The sequence below is a fragment of the Crocuta crocuta genome, unplaced genomic scaffold, assembly GCF_008692635.1.
Source record: "Crocuta crocuta isolate KB4526 unplaced genomic scaffold, BGI_CrCroc_1.0 scaffold369, whole genome shotgun sequence".
NCBI classification, from domain to species: Eukaryota; Metazoa; Chordata; class Mammalia; order Carnivora; family Hyaenidae; genus Crocuta; species Crocuta crocuta.
In genome coordinates, this window is record NW_027529441.1 from 905404 (window position 1) to 929950 (window position 24547).

The following is a 24547-nucleotide window of genomic DNA, read 5'->3' on the forward strand; positions in this document are numbered from 1 at the left end:
AGATTTCTTGTCCAGAGAAGTTTAGAAATGCAGTCTGAGTTTCTTTTCAATTATGAAACAGAAGCAATTAGGAACTGCTCTCAATTTTGATAAACACTGAGATTGTGAGGGTCCTTTATGTGTGTGGGTTGAGTCTGTAACGTTGTAGCCCAAGGCAACAGTCAGTGTGTTGACCTCACATAATGGTGTTATTGATTAGACCTCCATATCTGGACTGGTGAGGCGTTGACAAGGAAATATTGCTGCTAAGATAGTCTGTAATTGTTCCATTGTTTGTTAAGGATGCTATAGTTCTGGATCACTTTCTTATTGTTGCGGAGTTGAGGAAAAAGGACTCCACACACCTCTCTCTATGTCCTTCATTTTTGGGGTGCACATGGACATTTAGGCTTTTCCTCCTCTTGCTGTCTTCCACCATTTTCCTATGCTACCCAAACTACCACAGCTCGGTGGGACCAGAGTGTCTGCATCACAGAGCCGTGGAAGAAATGTCAGGAGATGATGTAGACCTCAATTTCCTCCTCATTGGCTTCAATACTGGAAAGACTAAAAAAAATGAAGAAGTGTAATAAAGTGTTATTCCTCTATAAGATGGGACTGACCATGGAGCAACTGTGATATAAATTTTCTAGAAATATAATATTTCATTATGCATTGTAATTTATTCCCATTCTTGTGTAATGTGATATCTATATTTATTTTCCAATTCCTTGAGAATGGAGAAGGACATCCAAAATGGACATTAGTCTAGGATCTGAAAACCATCTCTAATTTGGGGAAAGCTTAAGACCAGTGGAAGCGGAACCCTGATTCCCACTAAAGAAGTCTGTTCTAGATGCTATTCTCTCATTCCCTTGCAACTAGGGAGTGGGTATTTGACCAAAGCTAAGCCTACTGTATTCTTACCTTAGACATTTTTTAGAAGTTCTTTTTTAAGTTTTATTTATTTCAGTAATCTCTACATCCAACATGGGCCTCAAATTCCTGACTCTGAGATCAGGGGTTGCATGGTCCTCTGACTGAGCCAGCCAGGCACTCCTCTTACATTAGACTTTGACTCTAGGGCAGTGGTACAAAGAAACAAGAGAGTGTTGGGGAGTGAAAGCTTTCATTCTACCTTTTAAGGCTCTTCTAGCTGGTCTAAGAATTAAATTGACAAGAGACAGATTAACAGAAGAAAAAAAAAAAACCCTAAGTTTAATTACATGCACATGGAAGACTTAAGACTTAAAGAAATGACCAAGGCAGGCAGTTTTTATACTTCTTAGATGAAGAGATGGTAAATCTGTGAGGAATTGACAGGAAAAGTAAAAGGTATGTTTGGGAGCTTCAATTAGTGAGGAATTCTAACCAGAATTTGGGCTGGAGTAGTAAATTAGTAGAAAGTAACAAGATTTATCTAAATTTCCTTCTCAGCTCTAAATTCCCTATCTCTATCCCTATGTGGAGGCTACCTTCCACATGGGGGGTTTATTTCCTGATTCTGTAAACAAAGGTGGGGTCAGAGTGTTCTTTTTACACTGGCTGTTTCCTTTTTTCTTTTTTTTTAAATTTTTAAATGTTTTTTAAGTTTTAATTTTTTTTTTATTTCTGAGAGAGAGATATAGACAGCATGAGCTGACCCACCCAGGCGCCCCTTGAATGCTTTGTAAAATAAATATCTTCTTGAATTTTCCATTTATCTACAAAAGCGTAGCGTCAGTGCCCCTAGTATTAAAGCACAGTAATCTGGCTTGATCCCTTTGGTTTACTGCTAGTCCAGGGTTTTAGTTTTTTGTTTTTTGTTTTGTTTTTTTGTTTTTTTACAAGTAGTTTATTGTCAAATTAGTTTCCACATAACACCCAGTGCAGGGTTTTAGTTTTTAAACCATTAAAAAAAATTTTTTTAAGTGTTTACTTATTTATTTTGAGAGAGAGGGAGAGAATGGGATAGAGAGAAAAAGTGAGAGACTGACAGAGAGAGAGAGAAAGAGAGAGAGAGAGAGAGAGAGAGAGACAGAATCCCAAGCAAGCTCCCTGCTGTCAGCACAGAGCCCGATGTGGGTTTTGAACCCATGAACCATGAGATCATGACCTGAGCTGAGATCAAGAGTTGGGCACTTAACAGACTGAGCCACCCAGGTGCCCCTCAATTTTTAAGCCATTTGTATGTGAGAAACGACTAAGGCAAATCTCTTGATTTCTTGTTTTATTTCCACTCCTTCTCCCCACTCCATTTTATTCTTCTGGAATACCCAAAGAGACTCCCTGGGGGTGTTTTAGTTTAGAGTAGAAGGCAGAGACACCAATGCTAATTTGGACACATCTACCACAGTTTAGGGAATGAATCAGGACACAGACTACCTCCTCCCACAGACACAGCCTGCTTGCCCATGGCATCCTTAACAATTATACAGTGATGTTTCCTTTCTCTGTAAAGGGACAGAAGAAATATTCTAGGTTTTGTGCATCTTTTGGTCCCTGGGAAATTACCCCCCGTGCTGTTGGAGTGGGAAAGCAGCCATAGCCAATACGTAAACAAATGAGCGTGGCTAGGGGACCAATGAAACCATTTATAGAAACCTAAACTTGAATTTCACCTCGATTTCACATGGCATGGTCCTTTTCAGCCATTTGAAAACAAAGTCATTCTTGGTTCACAAGTTGTTCAAAACGGGTGGCCATCTGGAATTGGCTGGTGGCCAGCAATGTGCCTCTCTGTATTGTAGGGAATCATGGAATGTTCCTTGTATGTACCCTGGTGAATCTAGTTAGAATTGGTGCTCCAAGAAAGCCAACATAATGAAGATATAATGTAGGAACCATTCTCTTTACATCCCTACATTTAGAGGTGATCGGTGGTGGCCCAGATGGATAAGTAACAGAACAGTGAACCCTGGTTTCCTGTGTCACCTGTCACCTTCTCTCTTCCAAGCTCATTCTGACATCCAGTGCTGCTGAACTGTGCCCCATATTTACTTCTGCATTAAAAAAATTATTTTCTTTTTTAAAATGTTTTTATTAAAAAAATTTTTAATGTTTATTTATTTTTGAGAGAAAGAGAGAGAGAGAGAGAGAGAGAGCATGAGCGAGCAAGGGGCAGAGAGAGGGAGACACAGAATCCGAAGCAGGCTCCAGGCTCCGAGCTGTCAGCACAGAGCCCATTGAGGGGCTCAAACTCACCAACTGCGAGATCATGACCTGAGCTGCAGTCTGACACTTAGCCAACTGAGCCACCCACACTCCCCTCAAAATTCTTTTCCTTATTTTGCTTTTTCCTCCCATTTGAGATTCTCCTGGGTGATGTCTGCCAGCCTTTGAGGAAGGCAGATGCCTGTTTGTCTAATGACCCCTCGGTCATCAAGGAAGCTTCCCAGGTTAGAAATTTGGATGAAACTCCATATAAAGAGGTGACGTGGTCGCTGGCAGGGCTTTAAACCACTGAGTCACAGCCATGTCATCATTTATAGGTTGCTGTCTCTATTACAAGGCAAATATGAGGGTGTGTGAATCTACGTATACTTTATAAGATCAAAATTGTGATACATTTGCCAATAGCTTTATGCAGGGTGGATCAAAGTAAAGTACAGAAGCCTAGAGACTGAAAAGAAAAAGGAGATTAAGATTTCACCATGGCCCCAGATTTTTAGCCACACATCAAAGGTGTTTGTTCTGTTGGCTTGTTTTAAGAACATGCTTAAATGGGTTATTATAGAATTTATTTCCCAGACTGAGGATTAGGAGTGCTGATAAACTAGAGACATTAGGAGAAAACCAATGTTTAAAAAACTTTTTTTTTTTGCATTTGCCCTGAAATAAAAACATTACAAGGTCTATTTACTTTTTAATTATTTAAAAATTTTTTAATGTTTATTTGCTTTTGAGAGAGAGAGAGAGAGAGAGACAGAGTGTGAGAGGGAGACGGTCTGAGAGAGAGGGAGACACGGAATCCGAAGCAGGCTCCAGGCTCTGAGCTGTCAGCACAGAGCCCGATGTGGGGCTTCAAATCACAGACCACGAGATCATGACCTGAGCCGAAGTCGTATGCTTAACCAACTAAGTCCCACAGGTGTCCCTGCAAGGTAAATTTAAATGTGTGAGGTAAATTGTATGGCTTTGACTAGGACTCTTTCTTGTCTTATCTTCGGTTGAGACTCCAAGGAAATAATTTTCAACTTCTCCCACATTCCAAAGTGGAACACTGGGCTTCCTCATCAGGCTTATAAAGGAGGGAGGCAAAATCCCATTTGGTGACCTTTACCTGGCCACCTACCCCAGCCTGTGAATGAAGTCATGGAGTCTGAGAAAAGAACCAGGAACTTGTCGAGAATTATTTGGAAAGATTTGGGTCTTTTTGTGTTTGGTCCATATTTCATACCTCTACTAATTTCTCACCTCCCAACATTAAAGGGATTTTTTTCTTTCTCAAGGCAAGAGAGGGCTTTAAGGAGCTCATTTGCAGAGTATCAACTGTGCACCCTGTAGTGTATTACTTCTGCTTATAAAAAGTCTGCATGGGTGAGAGGCTGGCTGGACTGGCCTTGGGCAGCTAAGGACAGGGCTGTGTGTGGGAGGTGATATAGTGTCTCTGATGGCAGGTCAGAGGTTCCTGCCTCCTGGGGCACAGGTGAAGGCCACATGTGAGAGTCCTAGCCTGGAGTTGTTTGAGATCTTGACCCCAGGACTTTTGGGAGAAGCAAGAAGACATCACCAGAAGGGGATGGGTGGGTGCCACCAGATGCCAGGGCTGAAAGAGCAGTCCTAGACTTTCCATGAGACAATACATGGACCCTCAACATAGCAACTGCAGTTGCAGGATCCCCAACTTGGAGACGTTGTCCAAAGAACCCCCAAAGCACCCCAAACAGACTCGACTTTAAATACCAACTAAAACCAAAACTAAAGCACATGGGTGCCAGTTAATTGGTTTTTTCCCCGTCTCCTTAGCTCTCCTCGCTTCCTTTGCTCCGTGTCCGGGAGGGCAGGGGAATTGAGGGTAGAGGCCCCTTCTCCCTCCACCTTCAAATGAACTCTGGAATCCTAGCTCCTGCCTGACCACAACATTCCCAAAGCTGCCATGGCACAAAGTTGTAAAAGAAATTGTTTAATCCTATCAAGATAATGGAAAAAAGAAAACACTTAACATTAGCAAGTGGAAACTATATATGAGGAGAACTTTCCACTTTATTGTTTTTAATTCTGCCTCACTGAAGTGTAAGGCAAGGTTTTATGGGTGACAGGGAAGGTTGAAGACAGAAGTAGGAAGACTTCCAGGGAAAGAGCATTATACTGGGAAAAGGCTAAATAGGAATATTTTAGTATCAGAGCGTGAAAGCAACTTAGTGGACTAAGTACGGGATTATGATTATTGAGAAAAGAAAGAACAAATGTTTGGGGAATCTGGGGGGCTCAGTCAGTTATGCCTTTGTTTCTTGATTTTGGCTCAGGTCATGATCTCATGATTCATGAACCCGTGTTGGGCTCTAAGCTGACAGTACAGAGCCTGCTTGGGATTCTCTTTCTCTGTCTCTTCCCCTGCTCATGCTCTCTCTCTGTCTCTCTGTCTCTCTCTTTCAAAAGAACTAAATAAACATTAAAAAAAAAAAAAAAAAAAGGAACAGATTCTTCTCAGGAGAATGAGAAGCCTGGATACAAATGAGAAAGTGGGTAGGTAAGGTAAATGTAGTTCATGCCTAATCTTTAATTTCTCAGGTTCAAAGCTGAACTTTTAATAAAAGGATCAACATGCGAAGAATTAAAATGAGAAAATAAAAGCATTCAAGCTGGTGCCGCCTGCATGATTGGAATGGAATTCCCTATACATTTTTAACTGCTGTACAAAATTTCTATTTTTATTTTGTTAAGTTAGAATCATATTTAAAAATTTTTTGTGTTTATTTTTGAGAGAGAGACAGAGCGTGAGTAGGGGAGGGACAGAGGGAGAGGGAGGCACAGAATCTGAAGCAGGCTCCAGGCTCTGAGCTGTCAGCACAGAGCCCGATGAAGGGCTCAAACTCAAGACCAGGGAGATCATGACCTGAGCCAAAGCTGGACGCTTAACTGGCTGAGCCACGCAGGTGTCCCTGTACAAAATTTTTATAATAGGAAACCAAGCATCTATGATTAAGCTCAGATAATTTTTGATTTTTATGAATAAGCAAACCTCACAGAATCTACAAAATTTAGTTGATAATTAAAATTGAGCCAATCATTTCAATGGACATCTTTGTCCTGTCTTTCTTTGAACTCAGAGGGAATAATACTAAGCAGTTAATTTTATGCTGTCACCTTCCTGAACATAGAATTTCCTCTTCAGGACCTATCTGTATCTTCCTCAGTTTGCTGGATTACACTGAGGGCACCAATGCTATGGGTCGACAAACATTTTCTCCAAGGACCAGGTAGTAGTGCTTTAGGCTTGGCCAGCCATTAGTTCTTTTTTTTTTTTTTTTTTTTTAACATTTATTTATTTTTGAGAGACAGAGAGAGAGAGAGAGAGGGAGAGAGACAGTGCAAGTGAGGGAGGGGCAGAGAGAGGGAGACACAGAATCTGAAGCAGGCTCCAGGCTCTGAGCTGTCAGCACAGAGCCCGACATGGGGCCCGAACCCACGAACCACGAGATCATGACCTGAGCTGAAGTTGGACCCCCAACCGACCGAGCCCCCCAGGTGCCCCAGTGAGCCATTAGTTCTGACATGACTAGTCAACCCCGTCTCGTGCTGTCAAGCTGGCCACAGATGCCATGTAGAAGAGCGAGCACTGCTAAGGACCAGTTACACTTATGGACACCGAAACTTGCGTTTCATATAATTTCCATGTGTCATGAAATAGCATTTCTCTTTTGATTTTTTTTTCTTTTAACCATTTAAAAATAGAACAGCCATTCCTGGTTTGCTGGTTGTACAGAAACAGGCTAGTCAGCTAGATTTGGCCCCTGGGCTGTGCTTTGTGGAGCTTTCACTTGGCAACAGGAAGGGAGAAAATGGAAGTGAGTTTTTATCAGGGAACAGCTTTAAAATTTACTTTTTGTCCTTGAAGGATCAAGAGGGAGGATTTTTTGTTCTTTTATTTTTAAGAAGTAGGATTTAAAAAATGTCTACTTATTAATTTTTGAGAGAGAGAGAGGAAGACAGAGAATCCCAAGCAGTCTCTGCACGGTCAGTGAGTAGCCTGACATGGGGCTCGAACTCACAAATCAGGAGATCATGACCTGAACTGAAATCAAGAAGTAGACACTTAACTGACTGACCATCCAGGTGCCCTAGAATTTTTGTTTTACATTACTGTAATAGTAACAATAACGATTAATAATTGTGTAGCACTTTCTGTATGCCTGGGGCTTTTGAAGCACTTTACCTCTATTTACTCAATTCTCATGAGCAGTCAATGAGATAAGTAGTATTATTTTTTTCTTTTAATTTTTCTTAGTGTTTATTTATTTTTGAGAGAGAGAGAGACACACATACACACACACACACACACACACACACACAGGGTGTGCAGGGGAGGGGCAGAGAGGAAGGGAGACACAGAATCTGAAGCAGGCTCCAAGCTCTGAGGTATCAGCACAGAGCCTGATGTGGGGCTCAAACCCACAAACCACGAGATCGTGACCTGAGCTGAAGTCGGTTGCTTAACCAGCTGAGCCACCCAGGAGCCCCAAGATAAGTACTATAATCACCATGCCCATTTTACAGATAAAGAAACTGAGGCACAGAATGTTTAAATGACGTTAAATAACGCAAATCCTCAGTGTTAGTGAAAATGACAGGGCCAGCATGAAAATCCAAGCCGTCTCCTTCCGGCATGGGTGCACTTAACTATAATTGACCCTTGAACAGTGTGGGGTGAGGGGTGCTTACCTGTTTCCCTGACACTGTCAAATAGCTGTGCATAAGTTTTGCCTCCTCAAAAACTTAACTGCTAGTAGTCTACTTTTGGCCAGAAGCATTACGGATAACACTAACAGTCCATTAACTCATATTTTGTATGTTCTGTATATTATATACTGTATTCTTACCATAAAGGAAACTAGAGGAAGGAGAATGTTATTAAGAAAATCAAGAGGAAGAGAAAACACATGACAGTTCTGTACCGTATTTATTGAAAAAAAAGTCACACTAAGTCGACCTTCACAGTTGTAACCTATGTTGTTCAAGGGTCAACTGTACTCTGTTCATTTCTCACTTATTTTAGGCACATACCCAGTGAAGGCTGCCATGTGTTTCTTGTTCCAGTATCCTCTACACAGTCCAGACCATTTAGGAGGATGTTTTCATTTAGAACCCGTCTTTGAGGGGCACCTGCATGGCTCAGTTGGTTAAATGTCCGACATTGGCTCAGGTCATGATCTCACAGTTCATGAGTTCAAGCTCCGTGTTGGGCTCTGTGCTGACAGCTCAGAGCCTGGAACCTGCTTTAGATTCTTGTCTCCCTCTCTCTCTCTGCCCTTCCACTACCTATGCTCTGTCTCTCTCTCTCTCTCTCTGAAAAATAAATAAACATTAAAAATAAAAACACCATCTTTAAGGTGGTCTGTGAAGTCAGAGGGGCAGAAAAATGCTGAGCAACCTTTTATTTCAAGTCAATACATATTTTACAAAACACTCTTGCATAAAAAATTCTTTTAGTTTTAGCAGATAAATCAATCATCACAAGGAGGCTTCCAAAATTTTTTCAAAATGAAAATGAAGAAAGTAAGCTTTCTTTGATCTATTAATTGATTGATACTGAAGATAGGGCAGGCTTTGAGAGCTTGTATGTCTATTATTTGAATTAATAATAAAACATGCTGTTGAGGTGGGGTCCAGTAGGGACTTGGTGGGAATGATTGTCCTTGGTAACAAAGCAGGCCCTTAAGCAGCAGAATGTTTTAATTTCAATCTAGAGCAAGTCACTAAGTAATCAAAAAAAGAACCATAGACCATAAGCAGAAAATCAGTCATCAAAGACCCCAAGTCTGTGAAAATTTTCTCAAATATATGGCCACTTTTAATCAGTCTCTGAAACAAGCTATGACTTAGGTGTGTGTGTGCATGTGCACTTGTGTGTGTTGGGGAAGGGCCACGTTCATTTATGTAGGGAAGACAAGATGTGCCCTGTAAAAGGCTGTTAGTTCTGTTAAATTCTAGCTATACTACTTTTGAGTTGATTAATAGTTGGCAAATTCCTTTCCCTCTCTGACATCTAATTACTTCTCTGAAAAATGGATATGATAATATTACAGAACTCACAGGCTTGTTGGAAAGATTGAATGAGATAATGTATGTGCATTGCAGACTATGAAAGAAGCATACATATATTCATCTTTTTAAATAAAGCCAGTGGAAAAAGACAAATCGAGCTGTACCTTTTGGTTTAAATGCAACGGAACTGTGTTGCAGCCTGCATCAGCAAATTCCGATAAGACGTTTGCGATTTATTTATCTTTCAACAAGAGCTGGAAGGCAGCTAATAATACAACCACTATCACAGATGGTTTTGGACATCTGTGAAAATGTAGAGTCAGTGTCACCTCAGAAGTGTCTTACATAACAGATTTTATTAAAATATTTGTCTTACATTCCTTTTGCATTTTTTCCAGTTTTGCTCTAAACGTCTTAGCTTTTAGAAGAAAACTCAACCACCCAAGTTAAAATGTGTTGGCCTCTTGGAAAGGAGCATGCTATTTGCTAAAAGTCTCAACACTTTTGGTAGTTCTTAGCTCAGGGTTAACATTCAAGAATAAATGGATGTTTTATCCTTCTGTTTGGTGTTTCTTAAAACCACCAATATGCACCCCTATGTTTATGCAGCATTGTTTACAATAGCCAAACTATGGAAGCAGCCAAAGTATCTATTGATAGATGAATAGATAAGGAAGATGTGGCAATACACACACACACACACACACACACACACACACTGGAACATTATTCAGCCTTAAAGAAGAATGAAGTTCTTTTGCAATGACATGGATGGAGCTAGAGAGTGTTAAGCTAAGAGGAATAAGGCAATCAGAGAGAGACAAATACTATATGATTTCACTCATATGTGGAACTTAAGAAAAAAACCAAATGAACAAAGGAAAAAGAGTCAAACAAAAAGCCAGACTTAACTACAGAGAACAAGCTGGTGGTTACCAGAGGGGAGAAGGGAGGAGGGATGGGTGAAATAGGTGAGGAAGAGTATCTTGAACACTCACTCCTTAATGTATAGAATTGTTGAACCACTATATTGTACACTGAAACTAATATAATGCTGTATGTTAACTATACTGGGATGAAAATAAAACAAAATCACAAAACTACCAGTATTATTTTTTCCCAAGGTTCATCTTTATTTTTTACCAGCCCAGTCTGCCACCATCCAAAAGTAAATCATTGGCTTTCTTTAAAATTATCTTATATCTAATTGGATACTATTTGAGTTTCTAGGGTTTCAGGATGAATAGGGTATACATGGGATGCTGGTGATGTGTTATTTGGAGGTGAAGTGTATCCCTTGGGAGTCAAGGATCATACTGAGTGGTTCTTTCACATGCAAACACACACAGAGAAGGAAGAAAAAGGCATCACACACCTGTATGTTTTAGCTCAGACTGGCATAACCAAATATCATAGACTGAATGGTTTAAACAACAGACATTTATTTCTCGTAGTTCTGGAGGCTGTGAAGTCTAATGTCAAGTGCATGTCCATTTTGTTCCTGGTTAGGACTTGCTTTCTGGCTTGTAGATAGCTGTCTTCTCATTCTTCTTATTGTGTCCTCACATGGAAAGAGAGAGAGGGAGAGGGAGAGATCTGCTTTTTTTCCTATAAGAGCACTAATTCTATCATGGGATTCTACCCTCTGACCTAATTATTTCCTAAGGACCCCAGCTACTAATACCATCACATTGGAGGGTTAGGGCTTCAACATAAGAATTTTAGGGGGGCACAATTCTGTCCATAGCACGGTAGAGGCAGTTTCTTTGCAGGAGATCTTCAAATGGGGTTATTCCTGCCTGCTTTGGAGACAGAACAAAAGCAATGATTTCAAAACTATCAGAACAGCCACCACAAATTGAACCGAGATGGAGAAACCAAACAAAATTTCATTGACAGCTTTTGAGCACAAGCTAAGGGGCCCCAGAACTCCCCTGGTACAGGATAATTTGGGTAAGCAATGGTTGGTGAATACTGGTAAAATCTCATTGTAATGAATTTGAGGGAGTTTCCAGTAACTTTGTTACACTCCAATTATATTTAAATGGAACCCATTAAACAGAGCACAGAGGTGGTGTTATTTACTTGATTTAGTTTATCTGAATCAAGTGGACATTTTGTTTCCAGATCCTGGTTTTGCTATCGCTTTCTTTTTCTAAATAACACTTCTTTTTCTTCTTCTTCTCCTTCTCCTTCTCCTTCCCCTCCTCCTCCTCCCCCCNTCCTCTGTACCATATTGAAGTACCTGCCTTGGAGATATTCTGTCCCTGACCCCTAGTTCTGGCAATTTCCTCACTCTCATTCCTTCCCAACCTTCTCTACTCCTCTGAGACCCTACTATAACAATACTGTAACAGTATAAAGCACTAATTCTGAACCATAGCAGTGTTTTCATTAAGCATATCAACTGCTATGTGGACAGGGATTCGTGGACACATCTGTTCTACAGAATTTTTCATTTAATATGATTTTCTGAAATCACATCAGCAAAGTACTATTATAATAAGCCATCCCCAAAGACATAGATATAGTTTTGCTAAACAGAACTCTAAATTAAAATGCTATATAATCAGGGGCTTCTACTCATGTTTACTTGCTGCCCTCCTTACATGAAGGTAAATTCAGAGCTAGTGTTACTGAGATATGGATTTGCTGGTTTGCTCTCCCATAGTTATGGGGCTGGGTCTCTGTGGGGTTGCTTCTTTTCTCTGGCAGGGTCTCTCTGTATCATTTGGCACACAATGACAAGGCTCTTGGGCTTGGTTAGGAAGAAAATTTGTGGAAGAACATGCCAAGTTAACTATTAACTGGTTCTAGAGAAATTGTACCCATTTTAACCCTGTTTCATAAAGTTATGATTGAGTTTACAAGAGCCAAGAGCCAAGAGCATAAGTAATATGCCTCTATAAGGTTGCCATTGGTTGGCTTGATTGGAAGGGTTAAGCATTATATCATGGATAGTACCCCTTATTTCTTTCCCAAAGTCTTGTAAAGTTCATTTTATTTATTTATTTATTTTAAATATTTTTTATTTATTTCTAAGGGAGAGAGAGAGAGAGCGTGAGCAGAGGAGGGTCAGAGAGAGAGGGAGTCACAGACTGAAACAGGCTCCAGGCTCTGAGCTGGCAGTCAGCACAGAGCCCGATGCGGGGCTCGAACCCACGAACCGCGAGATCACGACCCAAGCGAAAGTCGGATGCTTAACCGACTAAGCCACCCAGGCGCCCCAAGTTCATTTTAGACTAAAGACACAATACAGCTGTTGCTCTGACCCTGAATTTCAGACAAGTGAAACCCCAAAGATGCTGTAATATTTTATGTTGCCTGCAAAGAAGGTTTCCCATGAGAAGAAATTTGGCTCTGGAGGGGNGTTCTTAATTAAGGGCACTTTTGTTCCTTTCCTCCTCTGCAAGGGACATTTGACAATGTCTGGAGACAGTTTTGGTTGCTAGAATTTGGGGGTGGCAGTGTATCTGGTGAGGCAGTGTATCTGGTGAGGCCAGGGAGGCTGCTTAACAACATACATTACATGAGACAATCTCCCACCGCCAAGAATGATTTGACTCAAATGCCAATAGTGCTGAGGTGGACAAACCCTGGTTTTGAGATGGAGCTCGTTTGAACCTGAGCAGTTAAAAGGCTGAATGCCTATGACAGTTCATGCTATGGACTATAATGTAGCTACTAAAGAGTGACTTAAATGCATGTGTCTTAATTTGTAGAGCTGTGCACGATGTATTTGGTGAATGAAAGCAAGTTACCAAGCGATAATAATAATTATGATAGCCAGGCTTTATTGAGATGTTTGTTACTCTTAGTCAGGAATTGTGCTCAATGAGTTAATTACATCATCCCATTTAAGTCTTCCAACAATATGGGATAAGCATTATTAGTCATCTGCCTTATAAATGAGGTCACTGAGGCATGGAGATGTTCAACGAAGTCACCTAAAATCACACAGATGGTAAGGCCTTCAGGGTTCATGTACCTTATCATCTCATCCATGTGCATGGAGTAATTAGATGGTACTGAAGATTTTATAAAAAGCAGTGGTCTCTCCTTTACTTCTCTCTAAGCAGGGATTACATTCCTCAGAGAAAGTCTTTGAATCACTTCTGTTTTATTTATGTTTAAGTCCAAAACTCAAAATAATTGCTTGATTAAAAAAATTGTTTACAATTTATTGACTTCTTTATCCCCACGGTGATAAAGGGTTAGCTTACTCACACCATGTGATCCCTTCTCCCTCTCTGTGTTTTTGTGTATCATTATTGCTATTGATCATCGATGTTACCTTATAGTGTAGTACTTCATTTTTGCATTCCACAAATCTTTTTTTTTTAATTTTAGAGAGAGTGTGAGTGGGGGAGAGGGGTAGAGGGAGAGAGAGAGAATCTTAAGCAGGCTCCATGCTCAGTGCAGAGCCTGATGCAGGGCTCGATCGTAGGACCCTGGGATTATGACCTGAGCTGAAATCAGCTGACACTCACCCAGGTGCCACTGCATTCCATAAATCTCATTGCAACCTCCCTCTCTGTGCATTCTTGATTATAACATTCCTGACTTTGCCCAACTTGTTCTCTGTTCTGTTCTCATCATTGCCAGGATCTTTAACTCTTATGTGGTTCTGCAATCATTGTGTTCTGTGGGCGTCTGGAAGTTGATGTGATAAAAGTCACTGGCTGGAGTTTACATGGCTGTAGGGAGGAGTTATTCTTTGACCCTGCAGGGGCTAAATTACATTTCCCTTGGGAGCTCAATGTCTCAGCCTTGTGTGGAGGAGGGTGACCAGGGCTGGGCTCCAACAGGTGCTATCCTGAGTAATGACCAATGCAGAACCCCCACTTTTCAGCCCATTTCTTACTCCTGTTCACTCTGTACTCCTATCTGCACTCCACTGGATTCCAAAAAGCCAATCTCCAAATACATCTGTGGTCTCTTCATGAGTTTAGTACTTTCAAAAACTCTACCAGAATATGTATTTTATTTTCGTTCACTGATATTTTATTTCTTCACATTTAAATTATTTTAATGGATAACAAAGTGTGTAGAAGACAGCCTAGATTATATCCTCCCAGAGGGGAGTTTGGATGTCTTTGTTCCCTTTGATTGGTGAGCCTGGTATGGTTCCTTTTAATACCTTGGAGATCAGAGATCGTTCCTCAGGATTCTTTTGAATTTGGAAGACGTCTCCATGGAGAGTTGACAACCACACTTCTAAGGCTGCTGCTCTTGGCAAACATTAAATTAAACGCTGGAATGTTCCCTGAAGCTAGCAACATGGTGCTTCAGAGGATTCCTGGGTGAGGGGAATTGGGCTCTGTTCAGGAAGGCTGTGCAGTGGAAGCTTTGGAATCCACTGCACATCCATTCTGACTTTGAACCACTCTCCTTGTGAGCCATGTCATGCCCTGCAAAGTGGGAAGTAGGAAATTACCCCGGGGAGAGACCCCTGCGGTCATCCTGTCGCACGTTTTCCTCTCAGAAACAGGGGGTCCTAAAGACTTCTGTAGGAAGGGTGATTGAGAGCCCACTTATTCTAAAGTGGAAGATTGTAGAGTGGGAGGGGGTTCAAACTGCTCAGGAAGATGTTTCTGTTCCTACTCTTCCATCCCCACTTGTGAAGAATATTAATGTATCATTAATACATAGACAGTCTATCACAATTCTCCTGACATTAACAGACCTTGAATAAACTTGATTGAATGCATTTAGTTTCCATTCAGAAAAATTTTCAAAAAGTTTCCTAATATACAGGAACCTTTTCCTCCTCATGAGGGAAAAACTGACAATGATGCTCTCTAAAAGGATTTTTAGGATAAACGAGTCGCTTACCTACTAGTTTATTTATCTAGACACATAGAAAGCTCACAAACACAAAAAAGAGACATGAGAATAGAACATGTATGTTCTGTGACTATACAGAGCTCTGGTCTCCTGTCAACTCGGCTTCTCAGCCTTGGGAACAGTAGAGGAGGAACTCTTGTTGAGTTCATTGATGAGGGCTGGCTGCCATCTTGGGGAGCTGGGAACCAGCCAGCCAGACTGACAGTTATGTGAAAGCCAGGTCTTCATTAGAAACCTCAGCTAAGGAGAGGTTATTGAATCCCACAGTCTGACCCTTTGCAGAGTTATTACTTGAAATGCCCACCTGGAACATTCTTATATCTGTGGAACTTTCCAGAATAGCATCCATGTACCAACACATCTCCTCTCCCTTTCCCTTTACACTTTCTCTCTTTTGAAGTTGTAATCCTTCAGAGGTGTTTTGGGGACCCAGTCATTAAAAATCATCTAGTGATAGGGCCAGGGGAAACAAAAACAAAAACAAAAACAAACAACAAACAAAAACAAAAACAAAAACCAAACCTCTCCCACCTTTTAATTTTATTTTTTTATTTTTATTTTTTTCTAATAGTTTATTGTCAAATTAGTTTCCACATAACACTCAGTGCTCATCCCCACAAGTGTCCTCCTCCATGCCCATCCCCCCTCCCCCCCACATCCATCAGTCCTCAGTTTTTGTCAGCATTCAAGAGTCTCTCATGGTTTGCCTCTCTCCCTTTCCCCCACCATTTCCGCCCTTCTTCTCCCCCTTGTTCCTCCGTCAAGTTCCTCCTAATCCTCCTATACGTGCAAACATATGATATTTGTCCTTCTCTGCCTGACTTATTTCGCTCAGCATAACACCCTCAAGGTCCATCCACGTTGCTACACATGGCCAGATTTCATTCTTTCTCATTGCCATGTAGTATTCCATGGTATAGATAAACCACATCTTCTTGATCCATTCATCTGTTGATGGACACTTAGGCTCTTTCCATGTTTTAGCTATTGTGGAGAGTGCTGCTATGAACATTGGGGTACATGGGCCCCTATGCATCAGCATTTCTGTATCCCTCGGGTAAATTCCTAGCAGTGCTATTGCTGGGTCATAGGGGAGTTCTATTGTTAGTTTCCTGAGGAACCTCCACACTGTTTTCCAGAGGGGCTGTACCAGTTTACATTCCCACCAACAGTGTAGGAGGGTGCCTGTTTCTCCACATCCTCGTCAGCATCTAGACTTCTCTGATTTGCTCATTTTAGCCACTCTGACTGGCGTGAGTCCCACCTTTTAATTTTAGAGTTTAACATCAGGTATTTAAAAGATCCCTGACATTCAAGAGCCATGACTCCCATGTTCAAAATGAAAAATCCTTTTCTTAGGCTCCTGGAAAAGGAATTTTGGTGGAGGCCCAGAATACATAGTTACCCCCATCTCAGTGAACACTTGAAGGAAAGTTTATGAGCTTTCAGATCAACTCCTCTTGATTCCACTTCTTGGTAAGACTGCCCTGGCATGTCCTAGAGCAATAATTTTTTTTTGACCTGGCTGCATATCTCAATGACTTGTGACATTAACAATATTCTCAGGTTAAAAATACACCTGAGAGGGGCACCTGGGTGGCTCAGTTGGTTAAGCGTCCGACTTCGGCTCAGGTCATGATCTCACAGTTTGTGAGTTTGAGCCCCGTGTTGGGCTCTGTGCTGACAGATCAGAGCCTACTTCAGATTCTGTGTTTCTCTCTGTCTCTGCCCCTCCCCCACTCATTCTCTCTCTCTGTCTCTCTCTCTCAAAAATAAATAAACATTTAAAAAAAATACTTCTGAGAGCCAGACCTACTGAATCAGAATCTCAAGTTTGTGGAGCCCAAGAATCTGCACAATTTACAAAATCCCCAAATGATTCTGAAGTGGAGTCGTTTTCAGGGCAATGTCTTCATATATTAATCCTGCTGACATTCTGTTTATAAGCCTTCCAATATGTGGGTACCATTTGATGTGCTTTTGAATTTTACTTACTCTAAGCATCGGGACTGACTACATAATTTGCAGGCCCAATGCAAAATGAACATATGGGGCCCCTTGTTTTAAAAGTTATTACGGATTTCAAGACGGGGACAGCAGAACATTAAACTAAGCACGGGGCTTGGGGCAACGGTACAGGTGGTGAGCCCATGAAATTAGCCCTGCTAAGCATCTATTAGCTGGCAATCATTGTAGGAGCCATGAGGACTGGGATTAACAACACTTCCAAAATTCAATTAGTAGGGAATCTGGAAGGTGAAGACTATTTATTTATGGGCCGTTTCTCAGAAGATAGCTCCCTGTGTAAGTGAGGAAAGTATTTAGCCAAAGCAGGCTGCCGGGTGGAGCTGGATAAGTCCACCTGCGAGCTCTAGGGGATGTCAATGTGCGTGATGTCATCCCCTTGGGTATGCGGTCCTCAGCCTGCATGACACAGTGGCAGCCCCAGGTAGAGATTAAACCTGACCAGTAACCTGGGGGACGTGGCTGGGGGAAAAACGTGCATGCACATCTCTGGTCAAGGCTTAGATCTATTGATTATTTAAATAACAAGGCCTTATTTATTTACTTCTGTGCTAGATAATTAAGACTTCACTGAAAATGATTACATCCCCTGCAATCTTGCTCTTTTAACGCCAGACCAGATGTCTAGCGTGAGCCTGGAAACTACAGAGATAGGGAGACTGAGCTGGAGAGAAGGGTTACACTTTCTTTAGGAACGTTGTAAAATCTGAAGACGGTACAGGGCGCCTGGGTGGCTCAGTTGGTTAAGCGTCCGACTTTGGCTCAGGTCACGATCTCACGGTTCGTGGGTTCCAGCCCAGCATCGGGCTCTGTGCTCACAGCTAACTCAGAGCCTGGAGCCTTCTTCATATTCCCTCTCTCTCTGACCCTCCCCTGTTCATGCTGTCTCTATCTCTCTCTCAAAAATAAATTAAAAAAAAATCTGAAGATGGTTCAGCACTGTGCTCAAGGCCTTCTGGAAAAGGCTTCTGTACTAATAATACCCATGAACATTCACATTGGGACTGTCAGGATGTTCCTCTCTTATAGCATCTTATTGAGTGATATTTGTATTCAGCTTTGTCATTACCTCCTTCTGAAAGATGAACAAATGAAGTTTCAGGGAGCTTAGAGGTTAGGGGTTAAGCAACACCAAGAGGGGCTCTGAGCAAGCAGGTGGGCAATCCGGGATAGGCCTGAGACCCTCTGATACCAGACCTACTTCCTTCTGTTTTAGAGATTCTAGGTTTCTTTTCAGCAAGGGTCATTGCCCCAGCAACCTTAAAATAGCAGATCAGTCATGAGGAACTGGATAAGACCTCAGGAAACATCTTTTGCCATGAAAGATATTATTTTTTAATGTTGGTTTATTTTTGAGAGAGAGGATGAGAGTAAGTGGGAGAGGGGCAGAGAGAGAGGGGGACAGAGGATCTGAAGTGGGCTCTCTGCTGTCAGCAAGGGGACTGAAACTCACAAGTCGTAAGATCATGACCTGAGCCAAAGTCAGATGCTTAACTGACTAAGCCACCCAGGCGCCCCCATGCACAGATTATTAAATCTGCTCCAGAATGGTGGATCTCAAGTCTTGTCAACTAATTTATCCTAATTTAGGAATCTCCTGGCATAACCCTCTTGGACTATATACAATTGTACTTTGCTCCATGTCTTAGTGCATGGAGTACCATAGACTGGGTGGTTTCCATAGCAGACCTTTACTTCTCACATTTCTAGAGGCTCAAGTCCAAGATGGAGGTGCCAGAGATGTTGTGTCAGGTGAGAACTATTTGCCTGTTTTGTAGACCTTCTCATCATGTGCTCCCATGTCCTTTCCTCAGTGGGTGCAGGTGAAGAGAGAGAGCTCTATGTCTTCCTCTGCTTATAAGGACGCTAATAGCATCATGGCATCGCACCCTCAGACCCTCACCTAAATCTAATTCTCTCCCCAAAGCCCCACTTTTGTCAAATACCATCACATTGAGGGGAAGGGCTTCGACATATGAATTCTGGGGAGACCCTAACATTCAGCCCACAACACTCAGTTCATACACACAAAATTTCTCTGATTCCAAAATTGCCTCATCCCCATTCATTTTTGCTTACATTTCCTGAGTGCCGACACTGTGATAGATGTTTTTCTTAACAGCACACCACTCGTTTGCTGCCCATGATAAGGCTGCGAAGTAGTGACATTATCATCCCCACTTCAGGGATGAGGACACTGAGGCACACAGATTACGTGACTTGCCCAAAGTCATACAGCTGCATGGGTTTCAGCCAGGACTGGTACTCAGGCAGCTTTTAAAACCGTATATATTGGGGCGCCTGGGGTAGCTCAGTAGGTTGAGTGTCCGACTTTAGCTCATGTCATGATCTCACAGTTCATAAGTTCAAGCCCCGCATCAGGCTCCCTCTCTCCCTCTTGAGAGGATATTGCTGAGGGTCCCCAGGAGATTTCTGGCTACCCCAGCTCTTTAGATAAACTGCTTTTCTAGAACAAAACTTTAAGGTCTTTTCATTTGACAAGCAAATATGTTCATGTGCTACGGCCTCCGTTTCTGTGTCAAGATTAGACAGGACACCCTCCCTCGTTCACTGCAAGGCTGACCTCCAGAAGTTCTGGTGTCTGAACTTAGGAATCTGGAAAACCCCTCAGTCAGCTGAAAGACTTCTTCATACGTCCCTCCACAGGGCACCGAGGCATATGGTATGTACAAATTAAACACAGTAGTAACCTGGATAGCTAATTATTCCCTGAGGCACATATGTAGATTAAGCATGCTGGTAACGCTGGGTATATACTTAAACCCTTTGCTATTAGTTTCATAAAATATATATAGAGAAAAGCTTCATCATTTTAATAACCCTTAGAAAGGTGACTCTTGGATAAATAAAGCCCTGGATTATCATGACACAACATGGATTTTGGAGTCCTAGAGAGAAGAGTTTGTACCTTGGATCTATCAGGTATCAGATGCATGACTCTGAGAAAAGCCTTTAACCTCTCTGGATCTCAATTCAGTGAAGATAATGCTCTTTCCATTCGAAGGTGAAGAATATATCAATAGCGCATGGCATGCAATAGAGCTCAGAAAACGATACTTAGGAGGTACCTGAGTTTTTGACCTAGAAAAATTTTGTTGATTTAAGCATCAAAGCTTCTTAAAAGTGTAACCTTTAGATAAAAGTCCTTAACGATTTATTGCACATGGTCCTCCTTACCTAGAACAGACTGAGTTTACGTTATCTCCATGCACCAAGGCTGTTCACTGGCACAGCCGTTCTTGGGCCCTGATGAGATGCCTCAGGACCTATTGATTCATGAAGGCCAATTTATCCTCTGCACATCGCTTAAGGTGTCATTGTGCTTATCTGCCTTTTCTCTTCTTGGGCCATCTCTTTTGCTGTCACAAGTTTGCCGTCACTTGTCCTTGTTACCCTGTCTGCCTCTTTTTACTTGTGAGCCTTGACTCGCGGTAGGTTTGTAAAGCAGAGGGCTAACTTACTACAATTGTGGGCACATAAAAAGCATGACTAGGTTATGAGTAAGGACCAAGGGAATCCCCTATAGGCAGCGCATTCATTTTGTGGCATTTATTTTACAAAGAATTTGTTCCTTGGCCAAGTCCTAAATAGATAAAGCCATCAGGCATCTGTATTTGGAAGGGGCGGAGTGGAATTATGACATTTCATGTTGCTTCAAATGGACGGAAGGACTTAATTAGTTTCTCAGTGAGGTGGGTGGCTGTTTCATGAGAGCGAGGACGACTTGTCCTCACTTACACGACTTGTCATCTGTCACAGCACCCAGCACATTCTGTATTCATAAGAGTTGCTAAGTAAATAGTTGCTACATTAAAGCAGTTTTAATATACTCGTCTAGACAAAAGTAAATGCTCTCAAATCATATTAACAGAGGGTTAAAAATGCATACATATTTGAAAGGGGCTTACTTCTTCTTCTGAAAAATTTAGAAACAATTTAAGTGAAACCCTGTTTGTGAAATTGTGTTGATGGGTAAAGAGATGCCACCTGTTAACTATGGCGTTCAGTCTGATTGATATGAAACTGACCCAGGCAAAAGAAATGTTAAACTAGAACAACATGTAGGTCAATTATCTTGGCCTTAAATTACTTCCTATATCTATCATTAGGGGTGGGTCAAAGTGAGCTATTAAGCTGGCTTGGAATTTAGGTGAAATTCTGTGCCTAAGTATCTATCTAGAGAAACTCGTACTCCCAGAAAAGATGCATGTCTGTGAATGTTCCCAAACGGAGATGACTGACATGTCCATCAATGGTGAAATGGGTAAATCACGGTATACTCACCCCCCATGGAATTCCATGTAGTTACGACTATTACATACAACATGATTAACTTTCAAAATATGGTATTGAAAAGTCCCAGCCGAGCATTCACCTGCTTGCTTTTTTTTTTTTTAATGTTTTTTATTTATTTCTAGGAGAGAGAGAGACAGCATGAGCAGGGGAGGGGCAGAGAGAGAGAGAGAGGGAGTCACAGACTGAAACAGGCTCCAGGCTCTGAGCTGGCAGTCAGCACAGAGCCCAACGCGGGGCTCGAACCCACGAACCGCGAGATCATGACCTACCACCTGCTTGCTTTTATGTAAAGACAACAGACAGGCAAGTGGAGCCATATTTGATGATAGTTGTGCTCGTCAGTGACGAAGCTGTATTGAGAGACCAGAGAACGTATCAGTCAGGGAACCCTCTAGGCTCCAGCAGTCACCAATAATCTCAAACCTTCTGTAGTGCAAAATAACAGTTTTATCTCTCTGCTTTGTCATGGTTATTGTCTTCATTTTAGGATCCACACTGGTGGAGCAGGTACCCTTCAGACCATGACCTGAGGCAGATAGAAAACGAGAAGTTGATGGAGCATATATTGACTTTCAAAACTTCTACTCAGTCACTTCCAACCATGCTTCATTTGCCAAAAAATGACATGGCCAAACCAAACTTTGAACATGTGAGCAAATGTAATTCTACACAGTGGCCAGAAGGAGAGAGCCAGGATAAGTGTGAGTAAATCTGATAACTACCAAAGGGTCAATTTTTTTTTTTAAGTAGGCTCCATGCCCAACATGGGGCCTGGACTCATGACCCTGAGATCGAGATTCACATGCTCTACCAACTGAGCCAGCCAGGCATTCCCAAAAGGATGACTTACCTAAAAATCAACATACTTTTGAGATGCTAGAAGAGAAACAAAATTTGAGAGGAACATCTTAGGGTTTCTGATAGAATGTTCTTTCTTGATCTGGTTGGTGAGGTTTTAAAAATGAGTATTCTTTAAACTGTACATGTATATTTTTTATATTCCTTATTTCTATACCATATTTCATAGTAAAAGATAAAATAAACTCTAAAAGAAGAAACATTCAAGATACATAGATTATATATACAGCAATATAGTTATAGAAAGTATTTGGAAGTATTTAAGAGCTACTGTCAACTCAAAGAGAGGGAGGAGGTATTGGGAGATGAAATTGAATATTTTGCCTTTCATATCATACTCTTCTGTTTACATTTCTTTTTTATGGTGTACATGGTTGCTGATATAATGAAAGACTAATTAAGAAAAAAGAATACAAAAATCAAGACATAGGATACAAATACATTCCTAGCCTCCATGTGAGATGTGCGTTTGCTCCCCAATTCTAGATGATGACCAGGGCTGGAAGAAGAGGGAAGAAGGTACTGAAATTTTTTCTCAAAATGAAGAGGAAGGAGTGGACAGTCCTCATAGTGGATGGGAAGATGTGTATGAACCACAGCAGCAGAAAGAGGTGTGGATGTGATTTGGCACCAGGCCACCCCAGAGTGTGGACCTCCAAACGTCCATCTCGGGGAGTCGTTATTCCAACAGCTCAGACCCTTGCAAGGTTATAGGAAGTAGAACATGTGAGGATGGGCGTCTGAAAAGACGGTCTCTTCCTGACCTGTGGACCTGATCTGAGTGAACTGGAAATTTCTCTAGGGGCTGGCAGAGTCAAGGACATATTACTCCTGTAATTAGAAGTTCATTTACATAAAAAATAGCATTGACTTTGTCTTTGTTCTAGGTTGTTGTGTAAATCTATTAGGAGGACAAAAGTCTTCTGGGGCACATGGGTGGCTCAGTCAGTTAAATGTCCGACTTTGGCTCAGGTCATGATCTCGCAGTTCATGAGTTCGAGCCCTGAGTCAGGCTCTGTGCTGACAGCTCAGAACCTGGAGCCTGCTTTGGATTCTGTGTCTCCCTCTCTCTCTACCCCTCCCCCACTCATGCTCTGTGTCTCTCTCTCTCTCAAAAAGAAATAAAAATAAAAAACATTAAAAACAAAACCCTTCATTTAGACATTAAAATCCAAACTCAAAATGTGGAGACTGTGACATTTGAATTATTCCATTGAGAACTGCATAGGGTTTATTTTAGAGAAAGGGTGGGAGGCCAGACTGTGCTAGGCAAGAAAGCACGGAGATGTAGACATGGGGTGTATGACAGGGACAGGGACTCCACTGTGACTGCCTTTAAAGAGGCTTGAGGAGGAGTAGAGAAAGGACGGCCTGGGCCCGTGTACTCCTTTCCTGTGGCTGATGTAACAAATTACCACAAGCTGGGTGGTCCCAAACAACAGAAGTTTACTTCCTCATAGTCCTAAAGGCCAGAAGTGCCCCCTTAGTGCCATAGGAATAAGATCAAGGCAGGGCCACGCTCCCTCTTGAGGCTCTAGGAGACAATCTGGACTCTGTCTCTTCCAACTTGTGACTGTCTGCCTTCCTGTATTGGTCATGTTTCCTGCTGTGCCTCTACTATTCTAACCTCTGCCTCTCCTCTCCTGCCCAATCTCCCTCTGTTCCCCTCTTATGAAGACACTTGCAATGGCATCTAGAGCCCATCTGTATAACCAGGGATCATCTCTCCATGATGAAATCCTTAATTTTAATCACATCTGCAAAGATCCTCCTTCCTCATGAAGTGACTGTTACAGGTTTCAGGGATTAGCACCTGGTGCCTTGGGGACCACTGTTCAGCCTCCTTGAATCCGGATCATGAAAGTGAGCCCTGGAGATTTCTGTGCCTAGAAAATAAGGATTTGGACAGTGCAAGGATTTACGAACCTTATTATATTTGGATCCTTCTGCATCCACCCTGGACAGCTATTTTTTATTGGTTTATTGTACCTGCCTTGTGTCTTTGGGCAACACACATATGTGGACCTTGGAGCCTGTAACCCCTTCAAATCCTTATTTGATGGCTCCTGGTACTATTATTATTTCTTTAGAAAACAGGGTGAGGGACATTTGTTTTAGACCCATTTGGGAACCAGCTGGTGAGTACATTTAAATGACAGAACACAAATCTTTTCCGAGTTCAGTTTCTTTGTAAGTGAGCATGAAGTGTATTCATTTAGAAGGATAATTGTGTTCGTCAGCAGAGCACATGAATTAGTGCAGGATGCTGGGGAGATCCCGGTACACATATCCCATTTATTTCTGTCTCAGTTGGGTTCAGGAAGGCAAATCACAA